General features: G+C 44.6%; 1 protein-coding gene and 1 pseudogene across 1 annotated transcript in view; one reads left to right on the top strand and one right to left on the bottom strand.

Annotated features, from left to right (window-relative positions):
- LOC126204366 (B-cell lymphoma 3 protein-like) overlaps nt 1–16,865 on the bottom strand; it is a 318,005-nt gene that overhangs the window by 173,682 nt on the left and 127,458 nt on the right. The window lies entirely within an intron of this gene.
- On the top strand, nt 7,140–7,256 carry LOC126204784 (5S ribosomal RNA; annotated as a pseudogene).

Below are 16,865 nucleotides of genomic sequence, written 5' to 3'. Positions count from 1 at the left end.
GCAGTCATGGACTGTGCGGCTGGTCCCTGCGGAGGTTCAACTCCTCCCTCGGGCATGGGTGTGTGTGTTTGGCCTTAGGATAATTTAGGTGCCGGCCAGAGTGGCCGAGCGGTTATAGGCGCTACAGTCTGGAACCGCGCGACCGCTCCGGACGCAGGTTCGAATCCTGCTTCGGGCATGGATGTGTGTGATGTCCTTAGGTTAGTTAGGTTTAAGTAGTTCTAAGTTCTAGGGGACTGATGACCACAGCAGTTAAGTCCCATAGTGCTCAGAGCCATTGGAACCATAATTTAGGTTAAGTAGTGTGTAAGCTTAGGGACTGATGACCTTAGCAGTTAAGTCCCATAAGATTTCACACAAATCTGAACATTTTTGAACATCAAACCACAGTTCCTGATTGAAGCTGGCCATCACACTTGTAATGTGTAATTAAGATCTGCACATAGTTTGCATAAAATTGAAAGTAGATACTAAGATCTGCACATAGTAATGGGAAGGATAAAAATTGGAAAGTGGTTCCATTTCAAGGTCTGGATTTCACTGTAATTTCATTCAACTTTTTATTCACTCCGGCCTCCAGTGAGATCTTGCTTAACACCACTGAATTTGCAGATGCACGCTACAGGGCGTGTAGATGAAGTAACCAATCTGTAACAGTTCGTTGCGTCACTGTGGAGCCAATTGCCGCTGCAGATGCAGTACGATGCGCCATAGCCACACGCCTAACACGATGGTTTACCCTCTCGGTAATGTCAGGTGGCTGTCCGGAGCCCGGGCGTCTTGCGACCGTACATTCTCGTAACCACCGTTGCCAGCAATCACGTACAGTGACTACACTTCGGTAGTATCACAGAAGGAACATCCAGCTTCTCTTAGAGCTATTACACGACCTCGTTCAATCTCGGTGAGATGTTGATTTTGGCGTTTTTGTCGCCTTAAACGCAATCTTGACTACCATCAACTCACCACGTCTAATCTCAAAGGTAGCGTGTATTTAAAGCAAACCAGATGTGCATACTCATAGTGGCGTTACTAGCGCCACTCTTACGCGAATCGGCGAAATTTGAATAGACATCATATTTCAGATCTACAAACACGCTTACCAACTCCCGTTTATGTCGTATAACTACTTCTTGGTGCTGCGATTTTTTTTCCGTCAGTGTGTACGCATTTTTCTGAAGGCTTACCAGGTGGCCTACCTAAAGCGGTAAAGTGACCAGTGATATTGAACCAGCATCCAATGTTTGTTGTTCTGATTTATGGACAGTTATTCCAGGCATCTTGATCCTCCAGTATTAGAAGAATAACAAACGGCTGCAGCAGCCCCTTTACAATCAGATGTTTGTATTAGGCCAAATATAAGAGAATACAGACGGATTTAAATCATACAACTTAATTACAGTAACATGTCGGTAATCTGTGGTAACTGGGACCGACTGGAGCTCGAATTTGAGAACATTCTAATCACGTGAAAAGTGACAATTTTACAGACCTTTTATTTAAAAATAGATTCAGAATCTGACATTCACAGTATTACTATTCTACACAAAATTATTTCATCAGATAATGTCGTAAGTATTTTCAGTTTAATCCGTGATATTCTTTTCATGTTTTTAACGTAGTGCTCATTCATTATTCGCCTCTGGTTAAACAGCAGCTCGGATTGCTGGGGCTCTGTTTTCTGATGTTTAATTATGATTCAAAATCGTCACAAAAATGTACAGTGGCGGATGACAGAAATATGTATGAGTCACTCTTATTGGAGTAAATACCTTCATCACTTTTCACGACAATTACTGAGGCCACTTTTGTCGATCGGACATCACGAAGGCATCAGTGGTTCACAGATGGTTCAAATGGTTCAAATGGTTCAAATGGCTCTGAGCACTATGGGACTCAACTGCTGAGGTCATCAGTCCCCTAGAACTTAGAACTACTTAAACCTAACTAACCTAAGGACAACACACACATCCATGCCCGAGGCAGGATTCGAACCTGCGACCGTAGCGGTCGCGCGGTTCCAGACTGTAGCGCCAGAACCGCTCGGCCACCAGCGGCCGGCTGGTTCACAGATGAAAGTAATAAACCGAGAGAGTAAGAAACTACATTTGTAGCGCAAAAAAATGTGGTTCAGACGTTGATGCGGTAAAAATGTATTGTTCATCTATAAGTCAGGTAACAAGAATAGTATTAATGACTTCCTTACATCAGATCACTAAAAAACCAGAAAAAATTTTACTACAAAATAACGGAACAAGCTTCCTCGGCAAACTCACTGACAACAGTAATGCTGTATATTAGAACTATAAGGAGCAGTCAGATGAAAACGAGGCAGTTGGAAAAAAATTTTGAAAGATGCGGATTGTGTGTAGGATATGCAAAGGCTTGCCAGCGAAGGATCTGGGCGTGCCCACACGTAGCCAAGCTTTCAGCGAGTACACTGCAGAATTTCGCTGGGAAGCCCTTACACATCCTCCACACAGCCCCGATCTCTGCTGATTCGATTTCCATATTTCTGGAGCCCTCAAGAAGGACACTGCTTCAGACGAAGAGATGCACGCCTGTGCACAGTCACTGTTCCGTGGGAACAGGAGGCATTGACCGTCTAGTCTCATAGTGGAATATGGGCGATAACTGTTGAAATAATGAAAAGTTTACTTTTTCCCAGCCGTTTCGTTTTCACATGACTGCCCCTTACAGTTTGACCACTTTTCGGCAGGCAGCAGCACTGTCCAGGCGGGACAAAAAATATGCGATGGAGAGACTTCCCGTCATGAGCACTTTTATCATACCTTCCCCTACAGTATCCGTAACTAATAAAGCATATGGAACAAACGTGCATCTATAGAATCTACACGCACCACTGTAATCAAGAAATTAATCCTTAGCCATGGCGGTTGAATCGTTCTTCCTGCAAGAGGTCACTACCCTCACTAAAGGCCCTGTTCGGTCTTGAGTTTACAGCTTCAAAGACTGTATTTCACACAGTTTAAATATGCGAACAGGTAAGATTATGAGGTATCGGACGATTCAGGTTCCGTAGTAATAATGTAATTATAATCATATAAATCGGTTTTAACAGAAAACCTGTACATCGTTCTTTACAAAATAAACAGCCTGTGTCCGTCTGAATGTTTATTAGAGCACTGTGCAGAAATCTGAAGTAAATAAACTATGGCTTATCTTCATTTAGAAGTATATAGCCTACGTCTATCCAAAGTATTATTAGAGTATCGTGTAAAAATTTGAAGTACATTGGTCAATAAATTTCCGACATTTTTCCTGAAAACCGTTCCCCCTTTATATATACATACATTAAAGAAGTTTGTATCCTATGCCTGTCCGAACGGTTGTTTGAGTAACGCGTAAAAATTTAAGTTAGCTGGTTAAGAACTTTGTTAGAATTCTCATAACACTACTAAACTGGGACTTGACTTTAACATAATAATATTAGAGATTACAGCATCTCGCACTCTTGTGCATTTACCTCTCAGCAATATACGAGACGATAATGAATGCTTTAACGATCAGCGACAGTTAAACTTTACATGTGGCACTGATTTTTTTTTCTTTTAGAGGATTATTTTTGAGGAGTGAGGCTTGACGATGTGCTGAGTTCCGCTCATTAGGCATGCCCATTGCAAGTTCAGCGTCTTCTAGTCCTCCGGTTTTATGTCATCCTTTTCACACTGCAGGTGGTGTATTTATCTCGATGTCGTCTGTTAACTGGTATCTTCTTCTATCTCTGGACGCCTTCCCAGACCCATTCCTTCCAAGGCATCCTTTATTGTGCAGTCTCTTCTAACACAGAGGTGGTTAGTATGCTGCCATTATGGGGGGATCCGGGTTCGATTTCGACTACTGCCAGGGATTTGTCCCTATGTGGGAGTAGTGGTATGCGGTGTATTCAGCCTTGTGAGGCCAGATGCTACCTCACCGAGCGGCAGCGGTTCCAAGGCAAAAGAAAGTGGTGTGCTGACGGCATGCCTCTCCATACCGCATCAGATGATGTCACTGGCAGAGGGTGACATGGCGGTCCGTCAGGAACGCGGAACTTTACCTACCCATCCAGTGACATAGCGTCTCTCTCTTCGCGCTCTTCACTGTTTGCAGGCAGGGTAAACAACCATTAGGCTATCCGAGCACACTCCACAGACACACCGAAACGTCCATATGTCGTAAACCGTGTGTCTACAGCCAGTACGTCTACATCCGTTATGTATATTTCCATTCAAGGAAGAAAATGTAATTGAAAGTCATTTGGCCGGTGTTGGCGAAAAAGTACTGTATTGCAGTGCCTGTGTTGTTCAGAACTACGATGCAATGTTCTTTCCGACAGACGTGGGGATTCGCGAAGGAACACAGCAAAATAATTCTGAACAACACAGGCAGTGCAATAGCACAGGTCCCAAACTTTGCACACGTGTTACTCGATACTTTTCGCTGGATTCTCATTGCAATTTTGGAGGGAATTTAGAAGCAGGTTCAAATGGCTCTGAGCACTATGGGACTTAACTTCTGAGGTCATCAGTCCCCTAGAACTTAGAACTAGTTAAACCTAACTAGCCTAAGGACATCACACACAGCCATGACCGAGGCAGGATTCGAACCTGCGACCGTAGCGGTCGCGCGGTTCCAGGCATCAGCGCCTAGAACCGCTCGGCCACTCCGGCCGGCTTTAGAAGCAGGGCACGAATTAGAGACGACTAAAATAACCTGAAAAGAGACCAGCATATACACCCTGTTTTTTAGTAACGGAAGAGGCTTATGTTACTGATCGATTCCCATTTCAGTAGCTGCTGTGTATCAGATAATTTCTAAAGCCTGCAGTGACATAATCGAACCACTCAAGAGAATTTTATTGAAGTACAAATTAGGAAGATAATGTAAAAAAAATATGATTGATGAAGTGTGAATTATACATTACGACCTGTTTCAGAGGCTGCTTGATAAAATCTGCTGTACAGTTTGTTAGTACGTCACATAGCATAATCCTAGGCAAAACATTTTTACCCACTATCAAAAATCTCTAACGTAACTATAAATGCAAACAACGAGAATAATCACATCTTTCGTATATTTTTGATTTTAACCAGCATAACACAAACACATTCGCAATTGTTTGCTTTCAAGAAAATTTAGAGCGCTTTTCATCTTTAATGAAAACAATTGCAAAGATTACACTTATTCAGTCTGTTGCCGGCTGATACTAGGGTCCAATGAACTTATCGTGGTTCTACTTCCCATTTGGACTTTCGAGTGGAAATTTTCTGGCAATCATATTCCTCATACTTCGGCGTTTGTGTTGTGGTTCTCTTGGACCTCTGAAGCATATATGATATCTACATTCTTCTGTCAGCCACATTACTGTCTCTCCAGGCCGTTCCATCGCTTGCGTAACTCATTTCAACAGCAGCAATACTACACAAGATGCGCGAAAGTTTTCGGTACTCTCGAAATGGAGAGGACGGGAACTTCTTTTAACGCTTCGCTAAAAGAGTTCAAACCGACTTATCGGCTTGTTATGGTTGTTGTTGTCGTCTTCAGTCCGGAGACTGATCTGATGCAGCTGTCCATGCTACTCTATTCTGTGCAAGCTTCTTCATCTCCAAGTAACTACTGCATTCTACGTCCTTCTGAATCTGCTTAGTGTATTCATCTCTTGGTCACCCTCTACGATTGTTACCCTCCACACTGCCCTCCAATACTAAATTGGTGATCCCTTGATGCCTCAGAACGTGTCCTATTAACCGATCCCTTCTTCTAGTCAAGTTGTGCCACAAATTCCTCTTCTCCCTAATTCTGTTCAGTACCACCTCATTAGTTACGTGATCTACCCATCTAATCCCCAGCATTCTTCTGTAGCACCACATTTCGAAAGCTTCTATTCTCTTCTTGTTTAAACTATTTATTGGCCATGTTTCACATCCGTACATGGCTACACTCCACACAAATACTTTTAGAAAAGACTTCCTGACGCTTAAATCGATACTCGATGTTAGCAAATATCTCTTCTTCAGAAACGCTTTTCTAGCCATTGCCAGTCTACAATTTATATCCTCTCTACTTCGACCATCATCAGTTATTTTGCTTCCCAAATAGCAAAACTCATCTACTACTTAAATGTCTCATTTCCTAATCTAATTCCCTAATTCCGTTATCGCCTTACGATTACAATATTACTGCGGAACGTGAATCGTTACATACTCTGTAATCCTACCCGTTCGAAAATTTAAAACATACGAAATAATGTCGTTGAAGCCTCTTTCGTCACAGATCCACCAGCTGGAGAAGCCTGTCTCATCCCTGCATACCAACGATCCCAACCGATGTATCCATTCATTTTAACCGACTTCAATTTCTAATCGAGGTTTGCTTTGCAACATCATTAAACAAGGTTCAGAGTCAGAGAGATGAGGCAAAGAGAAGGTGGACTGAGAGGAGGGGGCTGGGGCAGAAAATGAACATAGAGAGGGTGAAGAGGATGCGTGAGGAGAACGACAGGGAGAGGCAGGAGGCTGTGATAGACAGAGAAAGTGTGTAGGAGGAGCAGGAGGAGGAGGAGGAGGAGGACGAGGAACGAGAGAGAGGGCAGAGGAAGATTAGGACAAACATCCAATTACCAAACACATTCAAAAACTGCCGCGTTCGCTGGTTCGATAGTAATGTACATTATGAAATAATTTGCTGAACGAAGTTTTCAAACAGCACTTATTTCTTTTATGAAAAGATTTGACAAAGTGACATTAGCAGCCAAATAATCGTAAAAGAAATTTTAAGTAACCTATTGGGAACCTTGATGTGTCGTATATGATTTTAAAAATTTACAAAGAAGAGCCACACGCTCTTTTCCTTCCTTATGATACCTGACGAGTCTGGAGAAAATACACCCAGCCCTGTAATTAATATAAAGTAATAACAAAAGTTTCCAAACTATTCGTGGGCAACTGGCCAACACTCGGCGACTCTGCCACGTCGAGACAAAGTCTGAAGAAGAAGAAGAAGAAGAAGAAGAAGAAGAAGAAGAAGACGGAACGATTTGTGAGGAATCAACGTCAAGACTGTCCGATTAAGTATCAAACCCACGTCTTACGCAACGCAGTCTCCCGAATATAGACTGAGTTTCTTCTTAATTTTAAGGCAACGGCTTTGCCGCAGTGGATACACCGGTTCCCGTGAGATCACCGAAGTTAAGCGCTGTTGGGCGTGGCCGGCACTTGGATGGGTGACCATTCAGCCGCCATGCGCTGTTGCCATTTTTCGGGGTGCACTCAGCCTCGTGACGCCAATTGAGGAGCTACTCGACCGAATAGTAGCGGCTTCGGTCAAAAATACCATCATAACGACCGGGAGAGCGATGTGCTGACCCCACGCCCCTCCTATCCGCATCCTCCTCGGAGGATGACACGGCGGTCGGATGGTCCCGGTAGGCCACTCGTGGCCTGAAGACGGAGTGAATTTTTTCTTCTTAATTTGCAGAGAGAGAGAGAGAGAGAGAAAGTAGGAGGAGGAGGAGGAGGAGGAGGAGAAGAAGAAGAAGAAGAAGAAGACTGAACGCAAAGCGATACGCACAAACCCGCGTGCCTCCGTCTGCCGGCGACGTAGCGGCGGAGCACAGGCTGGCTGGCTGAGTCCCGGTGAGGCCAGATAACGCACCGCGCTGCTGCTTTGCGCAAATATTTGCTCTCTCGCCTCTTGTAGGATTCAGCAGCCAACTGCACACCTTACTCTCACACATTCATCCCTCACAAACGGTCTTCATAATTTCCGCGAAGAATCTCAAATGGTATTTGCAGACGAACTGTCGTAGACATCCGACACACGACGATGCGAATCGCGTCATTCGGCGATCAAGTGGGGAACACCTGCCGGATTCATGCTAATCCTGCGGCTGCGATAGTGGCGGCTGCCTTCCGGGAATAACCTCTCGAGGCACTTCTGCGAACGAGCAATGTGCAATAAATCCCTCTGTTGGAAGAACCGATTGTCGGAACGCGCTAGTTCATAAGAAGTGGGAATCTACATTAAATACCACCGTCGGCTGTTACCCGTTTCCGAGTATACGTGTTTTCCGTCCTTCGCTCAATTTGTCTTGTGTGCGTGTCTTAGCGACTACCAAGCTCCCGATTTTGCCATCAAACATGCGGTGACAGGATACTTAAGGTGTGGTGGTGTTCGGCTTATCTTCCATTTTAATCGATGGTCCTTTTACGAGAGCGACATTCTCTTTTGACAGTCAGCATTGACAATCTCAGCCATCCGAGTTGACAGTGGCCATCTTCTATAAATGTTTACTCTGATCCCAGTAACATTTCGTAGGAGCTCTACGTGGTTTTGAGTCGCAACACAATTTACCACTACGTACCGGACGAGGTAGTTGGGGCCTCTCATACGGCGAACTTGTGACAAACAATAGCAACATCAATATCCTCTATTACACTGATGCGCCAAAGAAACTGGTATGCATGCGTATTCAAGTACAGGCAGAATACGCCTCTTCGGTCGGTAACGCCTATATAAGACTACTGCCTGGCGCAGTTGTTAGATCGGTTACGGGTGCTACAATGGCAGGATATAAGTGAGTTTGAACGTGGTGTTACAGTCGGCGCACGAGCCATGGGACATAGCATCTTCGATGTAGCGATGAAGTGGGGATCTTTCCGTTAGACCATTTCACGAGTGTACCGTGAATATCACGAATCGCGTAAAACATAAAATCTCCAACATCACTGCGACCGGAAAAAGATCCTGTAAGAACGGGACCAACGACGACTGAAGAAATCGTTTGACGTGACAGAAATGCAATCCTTCCGCAGGTTGCTGCAGATTTCAATGCTAGGATGTCAACAAGTGTCAGCGTGCGAACCATTCAACGAAACATCATCGATATCGGCTTTCGCAGCCGAAGCCCACTCGCGTTCCCTTGATGACTACACTACACAAAGCTTTGCACCTCGCCTGGGCCCGTCAACATCGACATTGGACTGTTGATGACTGGAAACATGTTGCCTGGTCGGTCGAGTCTCGTTTCAAACTGAATCGAGCGCATCGACGTGTACGGGTATGGAGCCAACCTCATGAATCCATGGACCGTGCATGTCAGCAAGGGACTATTCAAGCTGGGGGACGCTCTGTAAGGGTGTGGGGCGTGTGCATTTCGAGAGATATGGGACCCCTGATACGTCTAGATACGAGTCTCGCAGGTGACACGTACGTAAGCACACTGTCTAATCACCTGCATTCATTCATATCCGTTGTGCATTCAGACGGATTTGGGCAATTCCAGCAGGACAATGACACACCCCACACGTGCACAACTGCTATAGAGTGGCTCCAGGAACACATCTCTGAGTTTGAACACTTCCGCTGGCAACCAAACTCCTCAGCATATCTAGTATGCCTTGCAAGATGCTGTTCAGAAGAGATCTCCACCCCTGGTACTATTACGGATTTCTGAACATCCTGCAGGATTGATGATGTCAATTCCCTCCAGCACTACTTCAGACATGCTTCCTCGAGTTGCGGCACTTCTGCGTGCTCGCGGGGATCCTACACGATATTCCGCGGTTATAGTTTCTTTGGCTCTTCAGTGTATATACGGTATATTATTTATTCAACTAATAATAAGAATCAACTGCAGTGCACATCGTGCCGGAATGCAGGCAGAGGGGAAAATGTCGAGAGCGAGAGAGAGAGAGAGAGAGAGGCACTTTCAGTTGCACAACCCACGAGGAAGACGACAGGCAAGCTTGTCGACGGGAAATCACCGACAAAACTGTATCACAGGGAAAAACGTTACTTCTCACTCTGCAGATAAGATGAGGAAACTATTCAGCCGTTACTTACTCCAAACACCTTGGTTGCGCCTGAGAACAGAGTCTGCAAGATGTGTACTTCATTTCTTATTGAACATCCAACCGCAGTAATGGCTATACGACATGTCTGTCAGGCAGCATTAACAACGGCGGAAACAGCTTTGTTTCTCGTACCAACATTAAAGATCCCACAGTAATTACGAATTTACTTCCTTTCAATAAATATTAGCAAGTATTAAACTTATTTCCCCACCCCGCTAACCTAATCTTATCACGTGTTATCGAAAACTATATACACTCACGCTCATAAATTAAGGATAATGCTGATACATGGTGAAACAGCGCTCTGGTGGGCGGTTTGCGGGTTTAAATCACCTCTGGGTATGACCATGCGGTGCACTTTACCTGCGGTCGTCGCACGATAGCGCTGGCAGCAGTACACATACGCAGAGGTGTGCTGGTGCATGTCAGAGTACGGTGCAGCAAGTAACTGTGCACACGTTTTCAGACGTGCTAATGGCGTGTGTTGAAAATGGCTCAAAGATAACATATTGATGACGCTAAGATGGGACCGGGGGCTGGTCAAACACAGCAGGTCGTAGCACGGGCCCTCCATGTGCCACAAAGTGTGATCTCAAGATTATGCCAACGATTCCAGCAGACAGGAAACTTGTCCAGGCGCTACAATACGAAATTGTCGAAGTGTCTGTAACAAGATCCCCGAGTTACTCTCCGAAATAAAAAGTAGCAATGCCAATATTGTATTAGGTGACGAAAGCTGGTTGAAAGCAGACATAAAAAGCAGTGAAATTATGAACTCGGATTGGACAATGTTTAGGAAAATGTTTAGGAAGGATAGGACTGATGCTATGGGAGGTGGTATGTTCATTGCAGTTAAAAGTTGTTTAAGCGCAGTTGAGATCGATACTGAGTCGGACTGTGAAATAGTCTGGATAAAGCTGTCAATCAGACAAGAATTGACCATTGTAGTGGGATGTTTTTATACACCACCAGCATCCGCAACAAACGTCGCAGAACGTTTCAGGGAAAGTCTTGAGTACACAGGAAATAAATATCGAAGTTATCCATTAGTTATAGGTGGCCACTTTAATCTGGCATCCATTGACTGGGAATATTACACGTTTATCACAGGGGGCAGAAGCAAAGATTCGAGTGAAGTTATTCTGGGAGCGCTCTCAACGTTCAACCTTGTGCAACTGGTTAAAAAACCAACTCGAGATGGGAACATATTAGATATCTTGGCGACAGACAGACCTTATCCTTATGAGGAAGTTAATCTAGAAGAAGGTATTAGCGACCATAATATCATTTTGTGGCTTCTATGCCAGTGGAAGCTGCAAAAAACCAAAGAAACAGCGTAGAGTTTTCTTGTTTGGGAAAGCTAATAAAAGTGTCATTAATAAATATCTTCATAGTCAGCTCCAAGCATTCACCGCAGGACATAAAGATATTGAGCAGCTTTGGTCGGAATTTTAAGGCATTGTCCACCATGTGCTAGAGAAATATTTGCCTAGCAAAAATATAGGGGAGGGAAAGGATCTACCTTGGTACAACAAACATATTAGGAAGTTGCTGAGAAAGCAGAGAATTTTGCACTGTCGTTTTAAACGTAGTCACTGCCCCGCTGACAAACAGAAATTATGCGAAATGAAAGCAGTTGTCAGAAGGACAATAAGAGATTCTTTTAACGAATTTGAAAGCAATATTTTATCTACAGATTCTAAAAATAACCCCAAAATATTTTGGTCGTACGTAAAATCTATGAACGCTACAAATAATTCAATACCTTCTCTTGCTGACAGTACGGGTAATGTAACTGATGTTGATAAAGAGAAGGACGAAATTCTAAACCTAGCTTTCAAAAACTCGTTTACGGTAGAGGCCTGCAGCACCATTCGCCCTTTCAATTTCCGAACAAACGTAAGGATGGCTGACATAGTGTTTGGTGTATCTGGGATTGTAATACAGTTAAGATCCTTCGACGCCAGGAATGCATCTCGCTCAGACGGTATCCCGTAAGATTATATGTTGACTATGCCAGAGATATAGCACCATTATTATCCATCATCTATCAGAGATCACTGGAACAGCGGAAAGTTCCATGGGACTGGAAGAAGGCGCAGGTCATAGCATCTATAAAAAGGGTAGAAAATCGGGTGCACATAATTACCGGCCAATTCCACTGACATCGATTTGTTGTAGAATCATGGAACATATTTTGTGTTCAGACATAATGACCTTTCTAGACTCTGGGAAGCTCATCTGCAGAAACGAGCACGGTTTTAGGAAACAGCGGTCATGCGAGACACAGCTGTCCCTCTTTGTGCATGATATACAGCAGGCTCTAGATACCGGCTCCCAGGTTGATGCCATATTTCTCGACTTTCGAAAGGCGTTCGACTCAGTTCCGCACTCTCGCTTGCTCCAAAAAGTGCGCGTTTTCCGTCTATCCGATGACATATGCGCTTGGATAGAAAGTTTTCTAACAGACAGGGAGCAATATGTCGTCCTAAACGGGGTGACTTTAACAGAAACAAGCGTAACTTCAGGTGTGGCCCAGGGCAGCGTAATAGGTCCGCTGCTTTTTACGATTTACATAAACGATCTGGTTGATGGTATTGACAGCGGCATTAGACTGTTTCCTGACGATGCTGTAGTCCACAGGAAAGTAGTATCACACGAAAGTTGTGAATAAATCAATGAGTATTTACAGAAAATAAATGCGTGGTGTAATGATTGGCAGTTATCTCTCAATATTAGTAAGTGTAAACTACTGCGTATAACAAGGCTAAAATCCCCATTAATGTACAAGTACAAAATAAATGCCCAGTCTTTGGAAACGGTAACATCCCCCAAGTATCTGGGTGTGACTATTCGAAATGATCTAAATGGAACGATCACACAAGTAACAGGTAAGGCAAAGTATACATTGCGGTTTGTTGGTAGAATCCTGAAGCGATGCAGTCCTTCAACAAAGGAAATAGCTTACAGTACGTTAGTTCGTCCAGTCTTTGAGTATTGTTCGTCTGTATGGGGCCCTTACCAGTTGGGCCTGATTTAAGAGATTGAGAAGTTCCAAAGACGAGCGGCAAGATTCGTGACTGGTATATTTAGCCATCGCGAGAGGGTTACAAATCTCATAGAAATTTTAAAGTGGGACACACTTGCAGACAGACGGCACACTAAACGGAAGGGGCCGCTCACTAAATTCCGAAATCCGATCTTCGCCGAAGATGTAGAGCATATACTATTACCACCAACTTTCAAATCGCGTAATGATCACCATTCAAAGCTCGTAATGAGGCGTTCGGACTGTCGTTTTTCCCTCGCGCGATGCGCGCGTGAAACAGAGGGGGCAAATATAACTTTGGCGCGAATTGTGCCCTCCGCCACACACCGCTTGGTGGCTAGCGGAGTATATATGTAGATGTAAAATACATAATAAAGCTTAAGTATAACAAACTGTTTTGTAGCTTAGCTCCGGGTCTACATGCGTCACTGCTAACAATCCGTCGGTAATATGAAGGAGCGTATCGTTTACACATACCGTAAACCTAATACGAAGTATGGACATGGAAGTGTACGTCAGGCGGGAGATGTGCGTATATAAATGTTTCCTCTGTCTATCGATATTCGCCTTCGTCAGTTCAAATGCTACACTGCTGATTTACACCGATACTCATGTGGGAAGAGTGCTCCACCTAAAGCGGGAAATCACAGAGGCATCAAATGTGCGCGCTTCGACCCTTGCAAGTAGCCCGCAGAACAACTGTGTGGAGAAGACCGTTCTCTCCATACGTTGAATCATCATCTTAATGGCGTTACCCACTACCTGTATGTAATACGTACGTACCTAGGATTAGAGAACTGTCACAGGGCTGACTGCAATGCGCAGTATCGTTGTGCGCGGCGCTGGTGGCATTTTCCGACGAATGTAAACACGAATACTGCGCAGGCTTTCGTTCTTGGCGCCGAACCAGGGGCTCGCAGGTGGTACTCGAAGCACGCTGTGTACAGGGAAACTGGAGTGAAAAGCAGGCAACCTTGGAACAGCTACCGCACGGTAAGTGAATCAGACACGCGCGGTGAATCCCGACTGAAGCTCACGCACCAACTCTCTCTCTCTCTCTCTCTCTCTCTCTCTCTCTCTCACACACACACACACACACACACAGCAGTCTCATGATACAAGCACACCTGCGTCTTACACAGGGTGCCTCTGAAGTAAAATCGCCGTAGTTAGCCACCTGCCCAAGGACTTACGATGGAAATTAACGACAGACATATTCCTCCCGAAAACACTTTCTGCAACTGACCACCCACTAATACCGAAACACAAAGGACTGTCTCAAAGAGACATTGGCACAGAATAAATACTGCCCAAAAACCAAATCTATGAACAGGCTTCATAGACGTAAAGCAATGAAGTATCTCAGAATTATGCGAACACTGTCTTAATTCCGATTACCTGTATAAAGAAATAGCTTTAGTTTCGGACATTATCTATTTTGCAAGAAAAAAATTCGCCGAAGCAGAACAAAATGGTTCAAATGGCTCTGAGCACTATGGGACTTAACATCTGAGGTCATCAGTCACCTACAACTTAGAACTACTTAAACCTAACTAACCTAAGGACATCACACACATCCATGCCCGGGGCAGGATTCGAAAGAAGCCGACCTAGGGGAAGATCAGTTTGGATTCCGTAGAAATATTGGAACACGTGAGGCAATACTGACCCTACGACTTTATCTTAGAAGAAAGATTAAGGAAAGACAAACCTACGTTTCTAGCATTTGTAGACTTAGAGAAATCTTTTGACAATGTTGACTGGAATACTCTCTTTCAAATTCTAAAGGTGGCAGGGGTAAAATACAGGGAGCGAAAGGCTATTTACAATTTGTACAGAAAGCAATTGGCAGTTATAAAAGTCGAGGGGCATGAAAGGGAAGCAGTGGTTGGGAAGGGAGTGAGACAGGGTTGTAGCCTCTCCCCGATGTTATTCAATCTATATACTGAGCAAGCAGTAAAGCAAACAAAAGAAAAGTTCCACACAATTAAGGAGAATAAAAGTTCCATAATCCGCACAGGATTTAATCATGGATCATTTCCCGGCCATCTTCACCGAATATATATTCGAGATCATCCTTCTGTGAATGTGATGGAAGTAGCAGTAGGAGATATCAATCATACTTTTTTTTCGAAAGTAAACCGTAGATAAACTGATTTCATACAACAGGCGGATCTCGTCAGCCATTACCACCAAACGCAGCAGCTCCTTGTGCAAGACCGAGCGAGGTGGCGCAGTGGTTAGCATACTGGACTCGCATTCGGGAGGACGACGGTTCAATCCCGCGTCCGGCAATCCTGATTTAGGTTTTCCGTGATTTCCCTAAATCGCTCCAGGCAAATGCTGGGATGCTTCCTTTGAAAGGGCACGGCCGACTTCCTTCCCCGTCCTTACCTGATCCGACGAGACCGATGACCTCGCAGTTTGCGCAAGCTGTTCACGAACGCTGTACAGTTCACGGTCCACTGCAACAGGCGACTCTGGTCAGTCCTAAGCCTACAAAAGACTTGACGTCGAGGTCACCCCGCACCATGTATCACCTGGGTTAAATACTGTATTCAAAAGCACAACAGACCACGATTAAACATTAACCCTCCTTACTGGAAGGAAAAATGTTGCATGCTGGAAAAAAAATAACACGGTTTCGTCTCTTCCTTCTCTTTTTCATGTGTAAGAAAAGCATATTATTCCTTTTGCAGTATGACTCACAGATTCAGTCCCAAGATTATTTCTGTTGCAAGTTGTATTCTGCCACAAAAGAAGTAAGGAACTATCTGTCGCAGCGTACTAGTGCTATTTTCCGCTCGTCAGTAACGTAATTCCTGTTCAACAGGGTACGTTTGACTCAGCGGTAAGCCGCCGTTAACCGTGCCGCCGCGAACGGCATGTTGGCGCCCCTGCGTGCAGGTGTTCGTACGAGGCACCGCGATACGCCTTACTGCGCATGCGCGCGCTGTCTGGTAATATTCCGCCCACTGCCGAAAACCGCGCCGGCCCAGCACCTGGCACCGACTGCCTCAGTGATCAACGCCTGCGAACTGTCAAGGCACAGGCACGACCACACTGTCCCCCTACTCCCTTATGACTTCCTAGATCAAAATGGTTCAAATGGCTCTGAGCACTATGGGACTTAACATCTATGGTCATCAGTCCCCTAGAACTTAGAACTACTTAAACCAACTAACCTAAGGACATCACACAACACCCAGTCATCACGAGGCAGAGAAAATCCCTGACCACGCCGGGAATCGAACCCGGGAACCCGGGCGCGGGAAGCGAGAACGCTACCGCACGACCACGAGCTGCGGACTGACTTCCCAGATCATTCTGGCTGCGTTTCGATGGTGGGTATGGGAAATAGACTGCGCGCTCTCTTCAAAAGAGCACCCGTTCAAATATTAGCAGCATCCAGTCGGCATTCGAAGAGTTACTGTTCACAGATGTGAACTTCATATCAGAGAAAGCCAGTAATTAGGGAAGTATACTGTGCAAGACGTCATGATTGTAAAAAACTGACACGAGTTGGAAAAGACCAGTTTGCATTCCGCAGAAGTGTACGAAAACGCGAGGGATTACTAACCTTACGACTTGTGGTATACGATAGTCTGAACCCTGTTGTTTATAGAATATGTACATTTAGGGGAGGCTTTTTACGATATTAACCGGAACATTCTCTTTGAAATTCTGAAGGCAGTTGGGATAAAATACAACGAGCGAATGATTATTCATAATTTGTACATAGATCAGAGTTACGAGAGTCGAAGGACATGAAAGGAAAGCAGCATTTGGGAGGAGAAGGAGAAAAAAACTATAGCCTACCTCCGATGTTATTCAGCCTGTGCGCCGGACATGCAGCAAAGGAAACAAAGGAGAAATTTGGAAAGTGATTTAAAATTCAGGCATAAGAGAAAAAAAGGTTTGAGGTTTCCAGTAACGTTGTAATTCCGCCAGACAGTAAA

Source organism: Schistocerca nitens, chromosome 9 (genome assembly GCF_023898315.1).
Source record: "Schistocerca nitens isolate TAMUIC-IGC-003100 chromosome 9, iqSchNite1.1, whole genome shotgun sequence".
Classification (NCBI taxonomy): Eukaryota; Metazoa; Arthropoda; class Insecta; order Orthoptera; family Acrididae; genus Schistocerca; species Schistocerca nitens.
Note: the sequence above shows the minus strand (reverse complement) of the source record. Positions and strands in the feature narration are given on the sequence as shown.